Here is a 16,216-nt window from a genome sequence, read left to right as displayed (position 1 = left end):
TGCACCACTAAGCACAACCCTCTGAGATCTGCTGTCCAGCCAATTATCAATCCACCTCACTGTCCACTCATCTAGGCCTCACTTCCTGAGCTTGTCTATGAGGATGTTATGGCAGACAGGGTCAAAAGCCTTGCTGAAGTCAAGGTAGACCACATCCACCACTCTCCCATCATCTACCCAGCTACTCATCTCATCATAGAAGGGTATCAGATTGGTTAAACATAATTTCCCCTTGTTGAATCCATGGCGACTATTCCTGATCACCTTATACTTGGAGATGACAAATAAATAAAAGGATCAAGCTATTTATTTATTACTTACTGTAATGCTCAAACTAGAACAATGGAAAAAACTGCAGAACATTAAGGTGTTAATAATGCCCCCTCCCCTCCCCCCCCCCCCTTTTTTTTTTTTAATATTAAAGAAAGCATATACCCTCGTACCCTTGATTCTAGCACGGAGAATCAATATTGTAAATATTCCCAATGAGCAGATATCTCAGCTGTGGCTGGTGTGCACTTCCTGCTTAATATTTGTTAGACAACTGCTAGGGATGTGGGAGCATTAATTCACAGATGTATGCTACACATTTGTGGGATTATGGCAGCATGACAGAGCAATTCCAATGCTACTTCACTGATAGAGATGAGAGAGAAAGAGTGGTTCTCCAATGATAATTTTCACTTTTGAGACAAATATTAAAATTGAAATAGTACAGCTATAAAAAAAATGAAAAAATGGGGAGGGTATCAAATTCTGGAGGATAAAGGAAGTCTTACACTCATAAATCATCTACTGAATGTTTTGTTTTTCACATAGTGAAATAGCCAAAATATGAACTACAAATACTCATTACATCACAGGAAGCTAACTGTTTTAAAAATATGATTTTTTTTTGTAAGCACAAACAAATGATGGTGGAGCAGTATCCTAGTTTTAAAACAAAGGAAATCACAGACATGTAAATGAACTGGTTATGCAGGGGTGGAGAAAGAAGGATTACGGCAGCTGAAAGGTACATAAGAAGCAGCTTCCTTAGAAGGCACTGTGAGGAAGAAGAGTCCTTTAAAGAGGCATGAAATGGATTTTTTTGTTTATAAGCATAGTTTGGCCTGTTCTTCTCTTATGGATTGAAAGACCTATTTATTTTGAGTTACACCTACTTGTGAAGAAAAATTAGCTAAGTTTTCTACAAGTCCCTCTTTCTAAAGACCAGATGGTATTGATTTAAGCATAAGGTAGATGGCAGAAATAGGGCAGAATTATCATGGGGTGGGGGTGCAACAAATAATCCTTTATGAATTGTATAGCTTCTTATTATTGTTGATAATTTTGCATTTGAAAACCTGTATTTTTCAGAATAGCTGCAAACACTGTGTAAAGTGAAATCTTCTGTCATGAATTTTTCTCTTGCATACAGTACACTTGTGATACTTGGTTTTCAAAATGGTTTAGTGATCTCTTAAGAAGCTGCTATTACTAGTCTTGCCACACATCTCTGAAACTTGCTGTCTAAATTGAACATGACCATAAGAAGTACAGCAAGTAGGAGACTGAAAGAGCTTTTTGGGTTATTTGTCATTGCCAGGAATATTTTGAGGGTGCCAGGCTTCCTTATGATTAATTGAACAAGTGTGAATAATGACACTTTCATAAATAAATAATCTACAAAGTAACATAAGCATTTTATATCATTTAAAGACCCTAAATAATTTATCAGATCTTATTAATACACTCTACTCCCTGTTAAAAACAGTGCTTCAATTTGAAAGTAATTGTTAAATTGAACAAGTTTTTTTCTTAGAGTAAGACCTGTCTCAACAGAAGTAGGTAATCCATTGCAAAAAGGTTTCTAATATTTCATCTTTGAATATACCTACTATCTTATAAACTTCTTATCCTTCCAGAAAAAGGTTAAGATTCCTGATGCAAAATATAAAATAACATTCATATTAAGTACATGCAGTTCCAAGGGAGGTGATCCAGTCTAATTTTCTGAAGACTGTAATTTTTCCTTGGCTTTATCTAATAGGCGACTCCATAATGAGTTACCATTATTGTGGTCTACATTATTGAGATTTTCTGGGTTCTGCATTATTTTTGAACACACAGAAAACAAACAAACAAACAAACAAACCACCACCCAAAAAAAAAAAAAACAGTCAGTAATACCTGTAACTGAAAAGAATGTAAAGAATTCATTGTTGCCACTTATAAAGTTTGCTCCACCACAAATAAGACCTACTAATCCCTACCAATTAATGTGCTAGAAGCATTTCCTTCCAGTCCAAAAGTACAGTGGTCAGTTTAATGCTTAATACATGAACAAGACAAAACAACTGTGATCTGCTTTCTCCACTGGCCCTCCTTTGTCTAGCATATTTCCTCCACAAGGACAGGAAAAGACAGAAAAAGGTGACAGAAAAAAAAATTGGCCAGTCATGTAGCAGGGAAAGAAAAACAACAACAAAACAAAACAAAGAAACAAAATAACAACAACAACAACAACAACAACAAAAACTCTTCCTGGCCATCTGAGTAGCTGTGTTAGAAGCTGACTTTTGACTTTACTGCAGGCCAGGAAGCTCTATGATGTTGCTGAGGAGCACAGTTAAAGCCTATGAACAAATGCCAATGTAATAATTCAGAGATTCAAAGTTAACAAAATGAGAAGGAACCACTAATGCTGTGTAGCTTAGACATTCATGCATAATTTATATATATATATATATATTTAACATTAAAATTCACATCTAGATCATTTCAGATGAAACACGCTCCCAGATTCCTGACAGCAACTTTCCCCTGATAAACTTAGTAACTTTCCCCCCTTTTAGTGCCAGAACCCAATATTTTAATTACATTCTCCCAGTCACTGGAATTTGTTAAATTTTTGTCACTCAGATTGAGAAATTTGACCCTTCTGAGAGGTCTTCAGATCAGGCTAAGTACTTAGAATAATTACATCAGTTTTCTCCTCAAGGAAATAAACTCCTGAAGCTTCCTTATGTGAAGTTAGTTATTTGGATCCTAGGTCATCTTCATACTCTTTTACTTCTTTTACAATTTTAAAGGTTCTCTCAGTCTGCTCAATCACAGCACTGTGTGTTACTTCCTTCAGATATCACAACAGTTATCACAGCCACCCTAAAACTCTTCCATAGCTATCTTCTTCCAGTAGGGTTTCCTATCCCATAGTCATACACTGGAGTCGTTAGCCTACATATATTTGGTGTGCTACAACGTCTGAGTTGGGTTGTAATTGTTTAAATAGCTGTTTCAGGTCAGTTTGTAAAAGAAAACTTCCTTTTTTATTATTTATTGATATACCAATCCTTGCAACATATGAACATTATTACAAGAAAGACCTGGTATCATCATTGAAATTTGTTCATAAAGATATTGTTGGATCACAAATTAGTTGTCTAGCAGAAAGAGTTCTACTGATTGACATCTCTCTGTTAACAGCTATATTTCAAGAGCTGGCAGCAACAAATTAAAATCACATTTAAAATTTATTTCCCTTGTCAGTTGCTTTAAGCTTTGGAAAACTGGCCTTGCTGAAGGTCTAAAAATACACAGTAATGACTGACGATGTGTTTTCTTGTCATAAAAGCTGGAGGATCACATATATCATGATCACATACATTTAAACAGTTTCTACTTTTTAATATGCAAATTCACAAGGAGAACTAGAGCCAAATAGAGTTACCTTCTGTTAGGCACAAGACTTTCTGGATATAAAGGATATATATATATTATATATATATATATATATATATAAAATATATATATATATTACTGTATTCCTGTAGCATTTGACAAAATGTCACACACAGAAATCACCTGACACTGTACTTTTCTTCAGATAAATTAAAAACTGATGTTTATGAGCCCTCTACTCTCCCTTTTTTGTTATTTGAAAGTGGGGATGTTGTGGCAGATAAGGAGTTACCAATATCCTACTCCAAACTGTATTCTGATCCTAAATTGTTGATGATTAACTGGTGTCTGATGTCTATTATCCACATTTTATCACACTTATTATAGCAAGAGATTTGAATGTGTTACTTACAGACAAGATTTTAGCAACTTTCAGTACAAACATCTGTCTCACCTTTCTTTTCACACATGAGTATCTCTAAGGCCTCCTTTACTGCTTGGAGAAACAAAATGAAGTATTTTTCTAAGGCCTCCTTTACTGCTTGGAGAAACAAAATGAAGTATTTTTCAAAATGAAATATTGAAAATGTTATTAAAGAACAAAAATGGTAACCCTAGTTACAAGTGAAAATAACAACATTAATCTTTATGATTAGGCAAAAACTTTTAAATGAACCAATTGACGTTCTCATGCCAAAGCAACGTGTCTGTCTGTTACTCGGTAACAATGACTGTGATATTCTGCTCTCTGCTTAAATATAATGTCTGAATTCATCTTCATGTGGAAAAGGTTCATCCATTAAAAGAACTGCAGGAAATGACATTTAATTTAGAAGATCTGGCCTCATTGTGTTTATATACTTATTGTTTCTGTTTATATACAAACATATACAAAAGCTGACCACATGCACGCACACTTGCATTTATGAAAGCAAGCTAGAGCTTTTCTGGCAACAATAAACACACATTTTGCCCAAAGCAAAAAATGTTATGGTGATATATTGCTGTAGTCAATTTTCCACAGAAAAGAAATTAAAGGTTTTTATGTTCCTTGTATGCCTGGTTGTGATGAGAGCCTGGAATTTTGGAGACCTGTGTAAATGCCCTCTGGGTTCAACATCCTTATCTAACAGAGGGATAGACAGATGCTGACCTTTCTGCAACAGGAAACCCAAGCTTTAGTAAAAAGAGGTATTGAGCAGTTTATTTCTTCTGATGTTTTAATTTTTTTTAAAATAACACTGGATGAGTGAAAACAAATTCTGAGACTTGAGAAGACTCCCATGGGTAGTCGACTCTCACTGTCTGTCCCCAGGGAGATGCATGCCACCCTCACGTGCGACTGGTGCCTGTGGGAAGGCAAGAACCACCCATACCCCAAGTTCACCTGTCATACCTGTCAAAACCTAACTTTTTGCCTTAAGTTTGTCTTCATTACAAAACTGTGGTTTTGGAAAGTCTCTTGCCCTGTCAGTCTTATCAGTAGAGGTCAGGTGTCTGAAAAGAGACCAAGAAACTTCAAGTGGCCACTCAGAAGAGAATCACCAAAAAAGGTGTGTTTGAACGTGGTGAGCACAGTGATTTCTGTAAGACAAAGCCAGTTGAAATCAAGGCTTTGAAGGATTTTTCTCCTCTATGTTTACTCCAGAAAATAAAACATCTGTTCTTCCAGCAAAGCAGAGCTGATATCAGTGGAGGACACAACCAATGCAGTCCTCAGCCTCTCGACAGCACCTTCTGCTGTCACAGAGAAAGATAATATACAGACAGAACTAGTGACAAAGCCAAAAAATATCAGATTGTAGGCTATGACTATACATATTCTGCTCAGTAATAAGGATGATGACAGCATCTCAAGAGCTTTTTTTTTTTTTTTTTTTTCTTTTTCTTTTCTCCAACTGAATTTAACATGCATAGCTTGCATAATACCAGTGACAACCTTTTCATAGTCACACTTCATCTATTCAGAAGAAACATACTGGCCACATTGAGAAAAATTTCAGAGTTCCTGGATTAGAAATTATTAGCCTTCTCCTTTTTGTGTCCAACAGGTCAAACACCTGTAAAGAAGTCCACATGTCAAACATTAAAGGTAAACTAACTTTTCTTTTTATACTTCTCAGATACCCACCAAAGTGACAAACTCTCATTCCCAGCAGAGTGTTTCCTCCCTCTCATTTCCTCAAACCTCACAAATCCTTTATAACACACATTTCCAAGTAAAGTTGTAATACATTATGTGACATCTTACCCACTGTTGTGAATGTTAAAAAAAGCGAGACTGTAAATGACAGATGTCACTGAAGTTCCCACTTTAGATTGAACTGTTTTAGGAATATAGCAGCACTGTGCTAAGGTCATTAAAACAGTGGCACACAATTGCAAAGAAACCTGAAGACTCTTGCAGTACAGCAGTGCTCTTTAACAGCAAACCTGTGACACAACATTTCAGAGGGAGACTCTAGATCACATGAATAATACCCTTATGGCAAAACGGGTTGTACAAGCCTTGTAACAGAATAATTTCTTCCCCATCTATAAGGTGAAACATGGGGTTCTGGGAATAAAAATGAAGAGTTAAGCATTAATAATTCTATTTAAAAATATATATTTTTTTTCCAATTTTTTTTTCAAACCATGCTATCTGGATCAATTTAAAGACTAAAGTTATGAATTAGTTCTTAAAATAAAGCTTGGTATGAGTTTCAAGAATACAGAAGTACTATTTAAATCCAATAAAAATGGATGTTTCTGTGATTAAACAAAATTTACAATTGTCTGAATGTTCTAGGTTCTCAAAAGAAAACAAGATGCATTTAAGAGTGGGCATGGGAGCCTTTCTTTTGCTGAGAACTTGCTGTTAATTCAGCTTCAGACAATGGGAACATTTGAATTATGAACCCCAAATAAAGTGTATAATGGAAATGCTTGACAGACACTTGGCCGCATTGGCAGAGAATTTTTCAATAATGCATTAAACCACAGGAGGAAAGGAAGTCTGTTGTGGAAGAAAGACTCCTCAGAAGTCAGCAAATACAAAGGGAAGCAGAACATTACTTCATGCCAAACTGTTGATCTGTGGTTGGCAGTCAGTCTGTAAATAAACTGTACACAGTTAGAGATAGTTATAGAAAATAATTATTAAGATAGTTTTATTGTTTTGTTTTAAATGATAAGGAGAGAGCAAAGGCATGACAGTATTTTTATAGAACAGATTCACAGCAATAACTGAACTATTAAAATGAATACCATCTCCATAGGTATATATGCAGGACTTATCCTAATTTTTAAATATTTATTTTCCTCTTTGTAGTGTTACTTCCTGTGTTGTTGTGATCATGCAATCACATGTTGCTCATCACCACATTTAGCTGCTAGCCCAGTTAAGAACCTTCAGGAGCACTGCCATATTGATTAGGGAAATAACTTTAGGAAGAGATCATAATCTTTTGCTGATTCAGTTGTTAAGCTATAGACAAGCACATCATACTAACAATTTACCTTCTACAGCAAAGGGGAGAAAGAATACACTGTAACATATAGTCAGCTTGAAAAGACAGAAAACCAGTCTTCAAACAACAATACCAATGTCAACTATTAGTATAAGTCAGCTCTGGGCTTCATCCTGCTCTGTTTTGTGGTTGTTATTGTTGTTGTTGTTGAGCCACAAGTCTCCGTACCGATATAAAAAGATCATGCTTTTAATGTGGGATTGGAAAGCATAAGAATACCAAATAAGAGGTACATTGTCCATGTCTGAACAACTGTGAACTAATCACAATTATGCAAGTGAAGTTCTTAAACTTTCATGTAGTCTTCAGAATAAGTACTGGAAACGTAAGATCAAGAAGTTCATTGAGAGAAGTCAGCATGGATTTACAATGGGAAAATCATGCATGAGTAATTTGATAGACTTCTACGATCATAAAACGCAGTGGATATTCTTAGAATTATGGTATCATAGACTCATTAAGGTTGGAAAAGACCTTCAAGATCATCTGGTCCAACCATCACCCTACTACCAATGTCATCCACTAAACCATGTCCCTTAGCATCATGTCTAATCTTTCCTTGAACACTCCCAGGGATGGTGACGCTACCACTTCCCTAGGCAACCTATTCCAATGCCTGATCACTCTTTCTGAGAAGAAATGTCTCCTAATTTCTAACTTAAACCTCCCCTGGCACAACTTGAGGCCATTCCCTCTAGTTCTGTCATTAGTTACCTGTGAGAAGAGGCCGACCCCCAGCTCCCCACACTTTCCTTTCAGGTAGCTGTAGAGGTGAGCTTCCTCTTATCCATACTAAAGAACCCCAGTTCCCTCAGCTGCTCCTCATAGGACTTGTGTTCCAGGCTCTTCATCAGCTTTGTAGCCCTTTTCTGGACATACTCCAGGGCCTGAATGTCCTTTTTGTAGTGAGGGGCCCAAAACTGAACACAGTACTCGAGGTGCAGCCTCACCAAAGCAGGGTACAGGGGAACGATAACCTCCCTGCTGGCTACACTATTTCAGATACAAGCCAGGATGCTGTTGGTCTCCTGGGCCACCTGGGCACACTGCTGGCTCATGTTCAGGTGAGCATCAATCAGCACCCCCAGATCCTTTGCCTCTGCACAGCTTTCCAGACACTCTGCCCCAAGCCTGTAGCTTTACATGTGGTTGTTGTGACCAAAGTGCAAGACCCAGCACTTAGCCACGTTGAACCTCATCCCATTGGCCTCTGCCAATTGACCCATCCTGTCCAGGTCCCTCTGCAGGGCCTTCCTAACCTCTGGCAGATCAACACTTCCCCCCAACTTGGTGTTATCTGCAGACTTATTGAGGGTGCACTCAATTCCCTCATCCAAATCATCAATTAAAATGTTAAAGAAGATGGGCTGCAACATCGACCCCTGGGGAACACCACTGGTGACCGGTCACCAGCTGGATTTCACTCCATTCACAACCACACTCTGGGCCCAGCCATTCAGCCAGTTTTTAACGCAGCAAGGAATGTATCTGACCAAGCCATGGGCTGTCAGCTTCTTCAGGAAAGTACTCTGGGAGACCGTGTCAAAGGCCTTGATGAAGTCTAGGCAGACTATGTCAACAGACTTTCCCTTATCCACCAGGTGGGTCATCCAGTCGTAGAAGGAGATGAGATTGGTCAGGCAGGACTTGCCTTTCATGAACCTATGCTGACTGGGCCTGATCCCTGGGCTGTCGTTCACATGCTGTGTGATTGCATTCAAGATGACCTGTTCCATCACCTTCACTGTCACCGATGTCAGGCTGACAGGCCTGTATTTCCCCACGTCTTCCTTATGACCCTTCTTATAAATGGGCATCACATTAGCAAGTCTCCAGTCATCCAGGACCTCTCCGGATGACTAAGACCACTGATAGATGATGGAAAGAGGCTCAGCAATGATATCTGCCAACTCCCTCAGCACCCTCAGGTGGATCCCATCTGGCCCCATTGACTTGTGACAGTCCAGGTGGAGCAGCAGGTCTCTAACTGTTTCCACCTGAACTGTGGGGTTCTTCTGCTCCTCGTCCCAGACTTCCAAATTGTGAGGCTGAGTACCTCAAGGATAAACGGTCTGGCTAGTAAAGACAGATGCAAAGAAGGCATTAAGAACCTCAGCCTTTTGCTTAACCTCAATTGTCATGTTCCCCCCTGCGTCCAGTAAAAAATGGAGATTCTCTTTGGCCCTCCTCTTGCCATTAATATATTATAAAAACATTTTTTGCTATCCTTAACCATAGCGGCCAGTTTGAGCTCGTACTGGGCTTTGGCCTTCCTGATTTTTTGCCTTGCACATGCTAGCAACTTCCTTGTACTCTCCCCAAGTTCCCTGCCCCTTCTTCCACTGAACATAAGCTCTCTTTTTCTCCTGGACACACAGCAAAATTTCCTTGTTCAACCATGCTGGTCTTCTTCCCCACCAGCTCATCTGACGGTTAATTGGGACAGCCTGCTCCTGCACCTTTAAAACTTCCTTCTTTAGCAGTGTCCAGACTTCCTGGACCCCTCTGCCCTTCAGGACTGACTCCCAAGGGACCCTCCCTACCAGTGTCCTGAACAGTTCAAAGTCTGCCCTCCCGAAGTCCCAGGTAGGAGTTTTCCTGACACTCCTCCTGATTTCACCAAGAATAGAGAACTACCATGTCATAGTCACTTTGCCCTAGACAACTCCCTACCACCACATCTCCCACCAGTCCTTCACTGTTCATGAACAGCAGCAGGTCTAGTGGGACACCCCCTTGATAGGCTCACTAGCCAGCTGAGTCAGGAAGTCTTCCATGCACTCCAGAAACCTTCTAGACTGCTTCCTCAGGGTTGCATGGAATTTCCAGCATATATCTGGGAAGTTAAAGTCCCCCATGAGGACAAGTGCTGGTGATTGAGTGACATCCTCCAACTGCTTGTACAATGCCTCCTCCGTCTCTTCATCCTGGTTTGGCAGTCTATGACAGACCCCCACCAGGATGTCTGCCTTGTTGGCCTTCCCCCTGATCCTTATCCACAAGGACTCTACCTTTTCATTCCCAACCCCGAGCTCAACATCATCGAAATACTCTTTAAAATAGAGAGCCACGCCACCATCCCTCCTTAGTTGCCTGTCCCATCTGGAAGGTTGTAGCCATCCATTACAGCACTCCAGTCATGGGAGCGGTCCCACCATGTTTCAGTAATGGTGCCTAAGTCATAGTTTGCCTGCCACACAATGGCTTCACACTCTTCCTATTTGTTATACATGTTGCGTGCATTGGTGTAGATGCACTTGAGTCGTACCATCACCCTCACTCTCAACCTTGGGACTGCTCTCCCAGGCTCATCTCTATTGAGCCTCATTTCTGCCTTGTCCCCCTTCATACCCAGCTTAAAACCCTCTCGATGAGCCCTGCCAGCTCCCGGGCTAGAGTCCATTTCCCACTTTGGGACAGGTGGGACCCATCGGCAGCCATCAAGCCTGGTGTTGAGTAAACCTCCCCATGATCAAAAAAACCCCAATTCCTGTGATGGCACCAGCCTCTCAGCCATGTATTAATCAGCTGGGCCTCAGTATCCCTCCTTCCCACTGAAGGGATAGAGGAAAACACTACCTGTGCACCCACTCCATCCAGTAACAGCCCCAGTCCCCTGAAGTCTCTTTTCATAGCCTTCAGGCTTCTTTCAGAAATTTCATTGCTGCCACCCTGAATTATCACTAACGGGTAATAATAGGAGGGGCAAACAAGGTCAAGAAGTCTTTTGAAACTGTCTCTCATCACATCCTCATTGACAAAATGATTAGGTATGGTCTAGACAAGCAGACAGTGAAGTGGACCGAAAACTGGATGAACTGCTGGGCTCAAAAGTTTGTAATCAGTGGTGTGAAGTCCAGCTGGACATGTGTCTGTTAGTCTGATAATAGACTAACACTATTTAACTTCTCCATTAATGACCTGGATGACGGGACAGAAGGTACCCTCAACAAATTTGCAGAACATACAATATTAGGAGAACAGTTTGACACGGATGATTGTGCTCTTATTCAGAGGGACCTCAAAAAGCTAGAGCAAGGGCCCCACAGAGCTATGAAACTCAACAAAGGAAATTGCAAAGTCCTGCACCTTTTGGAGATCAACCCCAGAAACAGTCCAAGCTGAAGGTCATCCTGCTGAAAAAGAGTTTGTCAGAAAAAGACCTGGGTGTCCTAGAGGACACTGAACAGACTGTGAGCAATAATGTGCCTTTGTTGCTAAGACGAACAGCTGCCTGGGCTGCATTAGGAAGAACTTTGCCAGCAGGTAGAGAGAGAGGTGATCCTTCCCCTCCACTCAGCACTGGTGAGGCACATCTAGGTACTTGGTCCAGTTCTGGGTGCTCCGGGAAAGAGATATGTGGATGCAGTGGACATCCAGCAAAAACCCACAAAGGAGATTAAAGGCCTGGAGTATTAGTCATATCAGGAGACACAGCCTTGAGTAACCTTCTGTAGCTGATGTTGCTTTAAGCAAGGGGGTTGATTAGATGATCTTCAGATGTCCCTCTCAACAGCATTCACTCTGTGATTCTGTGAGAAAAGACGTTCTAAAACCATTCACAGTTTATGTGAGTGTCCCAGGAAAAAGGAAATCCTATTTAATCCCAGACATGCCATATTCTGTGCTATAGTAGGTCCAAAAGAATTGTCCCAGAGTGCTTGCAGTACCTCCAGTTACTGGGTGTGGTATTAACGAATAAAGACAAAATGTAAATTTTGTCTTGCTGTATATATATATATATACATATATATGTATATATATATATATACATTATAGCAATACATTTTTTGTTGTTGTCATGTATATTCAATATCTGTTTTGCCTCAAGATATTATGAATAGCTACAGAAAACAAGATTTTATGTCATTGCTTTGTTAAAACCATGGGAACCACTCATTTCACCTACGTTCTATTGAGAATTTCATTGAGGAAAGAATAAGCTCTTTGTAACATAAGGCAGTATCGTTTTGACATAGCTCAAGCAATGTACGTGATCATTTTAAAAACAGTTAAAAAAATAAGTCACATGAAAATAATTCTTAAGCATTTCAAAATTTTATCTAAAGACAGACTTTTAGAGGTTCCAGAGGGGAAAAAGAATGTATGTGTGCATGTGTGCATGTGTGTGTGTGTGTGTGTGTGAAGCCTTCTTTTCTTCACTGGTTTTCAATTACAAGCTTTCTTGCCTTAACACCAACAATGTAACTATTAAAGCACTTTGGAACATCAACTCTAGCCTCACACAGACCTTCTGTTTAAATTATCAGCATCCAGAATGAAAGTATATAGCCAAATCTCAAGTAGTGCTTATAGATATTGAAGATAGATCATTGATTACAGTATCATCTAGTGCTCTTTGGCGGCTGTTTCACCTACTCAGAAATGGCATGGGCTTTCTGATCTGATTTGGAATTTCCACTATATGCTACCAACATTCATCCTTGTTATCATGACCCTTTCTTTGTTAGGCTGTTTGACAGCTAGTTATGTACTTGGATTTATAGATGCTGCTGCATCAGGAGTCTCCAACTAAGGAAACTCTAGTTACATTGGTTATCCTGTCTTATTTATTTTTGCTCTTGCTTTTATAGTAGAATTTTCACATTTTATATTGTGTTTCAAATTTCTTCTTTGGTTGGAGTGATATTTCAGTTTTAATTTCATGTTCATTTTATGATCTCTGAAAGAAGAGTTGGCTGTTTATCTAAGAAATCTTTCAGAGAGATATTTTCTTTTTATTCCCCTTAGTGAACAAGTACAAAGGTACTAGCTTTTCTAAAAGTAGCTGAAAGTGTGCTTTTCTGTTTGCATAGCCTTTACCTTCTGTCATGTTACTTATATTCTGTAAGGCACTTCTAGTTTCATTCAGAATTACTGATAACATTGTGTAAATTTGCTCCATATCAAGGAATATACCCAGTTTACAGTGAGTTCCAGATTACTAGGATATCTTTACTCCTTCAATATATAGGCAGGCCTAATAATTAAATCTTAATTTATTTAAATTATGTGTTCATTAAATTATATTTATAAAATATAATAGTAGCATTCATTTTGGAGAATTCTACACATTATTATTATTATTATTATTATTATTATTATTATTATTATTATTATTATTATTATTTCATGCTTGGCTCTCTTTTAAAATAGTAATAGATTACATTAATGGGACAATTCATGTGTATAAAGCCAAACATGTGCTTAAGTGTCTGCATGACTGCATTCTTTGTAAACAAACGAAACAGGAAAATTAAGTTTGTGTAGATGGCCTTGCCAGTTTTCAAGACTGGAAGATATGCAAATGGGAATTCATTTCTTCTTCAGGGTCTAATAAAAGTTAGCACCTGTTCTTAAGAGGACAAACTAAGTAAGTCTGGAAAACTGTCATTCACTGGGGGTCCTTTCTGCATTCTTTGGGAAGGAGTGTTAACTCACATGCAATATTTAAAATATGAGAGAAATTAGAACAACATGGATAGTGAAAAGGGGTAAAGAAAATAGAAGGTTGTACAGGCAATCCTTAGCAACTTAGACCTATATATTATATCTAATTATTATTTATGTTGATCCTGAAAAATAAAATTCTCTCTCAATCATAAAGGCTGTGTGCACTGCTTTTAAGAAAAACTGCAGAGTCAGTCAGAAAACTCCTTGCTTTTTATCTGTCTCTATTGTACATCATACTTACAGATAATGAGGTTGTTTCTGAATACTTTATGAATACTTACATGCAAAAAAATTACAGAAAGAGATGAGAATAGAAGGAATAGAATGCAGCACTTTGTTCTGTAGTTTATAAATTAGTTAGATACATTTTGTTGTATATATATATATATTTAATTATGAAACGTGCTTCTGGTTTTATTCCCAAATTCTGTTTATCTCAGAAAAGAGTCAAAATCATCTGTAAATTGTTGCTCAGCCATTTGTCTATGGTGACTACTTTTTATATGACTGGAAGATTCTTAGGGCATGTTCTACTCTTTCAAGTGTGTCACAGTGAGAAAACGCCCTCAGCCTCCAGTCAGTCCGCACTGGTTCACAGAATTAGTGCCTGAGTATCATACCACTTCATAAAAAGGTTCTGAAGCATGGAGAAATCCCACCACCGTGCACTAATATTACAGACACAGACACAAGGCTATTCCACATGAAATATTCCTGAACTGTATAGGCTTCCTTGTTGACTAATTAGTTCATAGGTAAACAATGTGTAAGGACTATTAGGATCAATCCTATGCAGAGTCCTCAGGACTTTTCAAGAACACAGCTGTTTCACAACAATTAAATTCCTTTGGAAGTCAAACTGCTTATTTTGTATTTCACCTACTTTCAACTCCTGACCTCTTTAAATCCTTGTGCTCTTTTTAACAGCCTGCCAACAAACCTGCCAACCATAGTATGCTCAGGGTGATGATGGTAAGTAGACCTGTGGTGACCTCTCAATAGAAGTCACTGAATTTGAATTAGAGTGTGTTATCATAAGTCGAATAAACTGCAATTTCAAACACTTACAATTAAAAAATTCAGTTGGTGGAAAAAAAAAAAAAGAGATAACAGCCAGCGGTGGAAAATGTAAATGAGTAGATACAGGGAGGATCATATATTAAAAAGCAGTAATACATCTTTATTTTTCATGAATTTTTCTCTGAGACGTCACTGGTGAACAGCTTTTAAGCATCATGAAACATGGACAAAATCTGGAAAATATATTTTGAAAACAGTAAATCCAGGAGCATAATCAATGCAGAACTCACACCAAAAATAACTTAAAATCAGCTACAAATGACTGCATAACCTCTTTCATTTTGAAATCAGCAATTCTGCTTTAACTTATGTGCTCAAAACCATGGCTGATAAATGCTTTGAGAATACTCACACATATCTGAATCTCTTTAAACTTCCCAAGTTCCTTCCTATTCCTTTAAGGACCTAATGGAAAGAACTGTTTAGCAAAGCCAAATCTAGGATATGGTCTTCGGTGTTTACAGATTCCTAGAACTGATAAATGGCAAGAGCTATGGAAATATGTGCAGACTTGAAACACAGCCTCACTTTGAAGCTTACGTCACTTTCCTGCTCATGGAAACAGTCAGTGGTTACATGTCTGCTCTCCGTCTTTCCCCTCCTGTCAGTGCTCATCTCTTTCTATTTTACAATGTTTCCTTAAGTTGGGATTGGGTTTTACAGCAAACACATCCAGTGCGCCTCTTCCTCCTCTTCTTTCTCTTCCTTCTCTTTCTCCTCTTCCTCCTTGTCTTCCTCCTCTTTGAAGACAGCATTCTCACTGCTGATGCGGGATTCTATGGGGGCCTGTGAAAAATACTTGCAGTTTCTTTACATATTTCACAGCAGACATTTGGTAGCAAAAATACTGTTAAGAGTGATTCTTACACTGACTTATCTTCATAGTCTCTTTACAGAGTGCAACAGGAGAAAAGGATTCCTCTACAGAATATTTCAGAGTATTTGATATGAACTCATGGTTTAAATTGACCTAAAAAATATCTTATTTGTCTCTTTGCATTAGTGATATGGAAAGCCAATGTAAATTAACCCATTCTGATGCAGGACATGGAGTTCAAACCCTAGTCTGGGATGTGAAAGGTGTCCTTAGTGGAGTACTACTTTATATACAGAACAGGGCAGTACAATATATTCAACTCTGGAGTGGGAGATACACTTCTAGGCATTTCAGCACAACAGTGTTAAGTAAATGCAACAAGTAGCTGTAAAACAGCTGATAAGACATCAAAATACACATTTATTTGTTATATATTAAAAAAGAAAAGACAAACACTTTTACTAGAAAGCATTTTAAAATATTATTTTGAGTAATGGTTAAGTACATTCAGCTTCAAACTTCGGCAAGTTTATAAGAGGGAAGATCAAATACAGAGTGGGATGGACCAGCGGTATCTGATACTCCAGCTGTACTGGAGATAGGCAGATAGTACACATTCCACAGAGGAAAATACAGATAGCATGAAGTACAGAAATACAGATACATCTGGAGTATATTTAGTGACCTATGT

This window comes from Anser brachyrhynchus (genome assembly GCF_964034855.1).
Source record: "Anser brachyrhynchus genome assembly, chromosome: Z".
In the NCBI taxonomy this organism is placed as follows: Eukaryota; Metazoa; Chordata; class Aves; order Anseriformes; family Anatidae; genus Anser; species Anser brachyrhynchus.
This window is presented reverse-complemented; position numbering follows the sequence as displayed.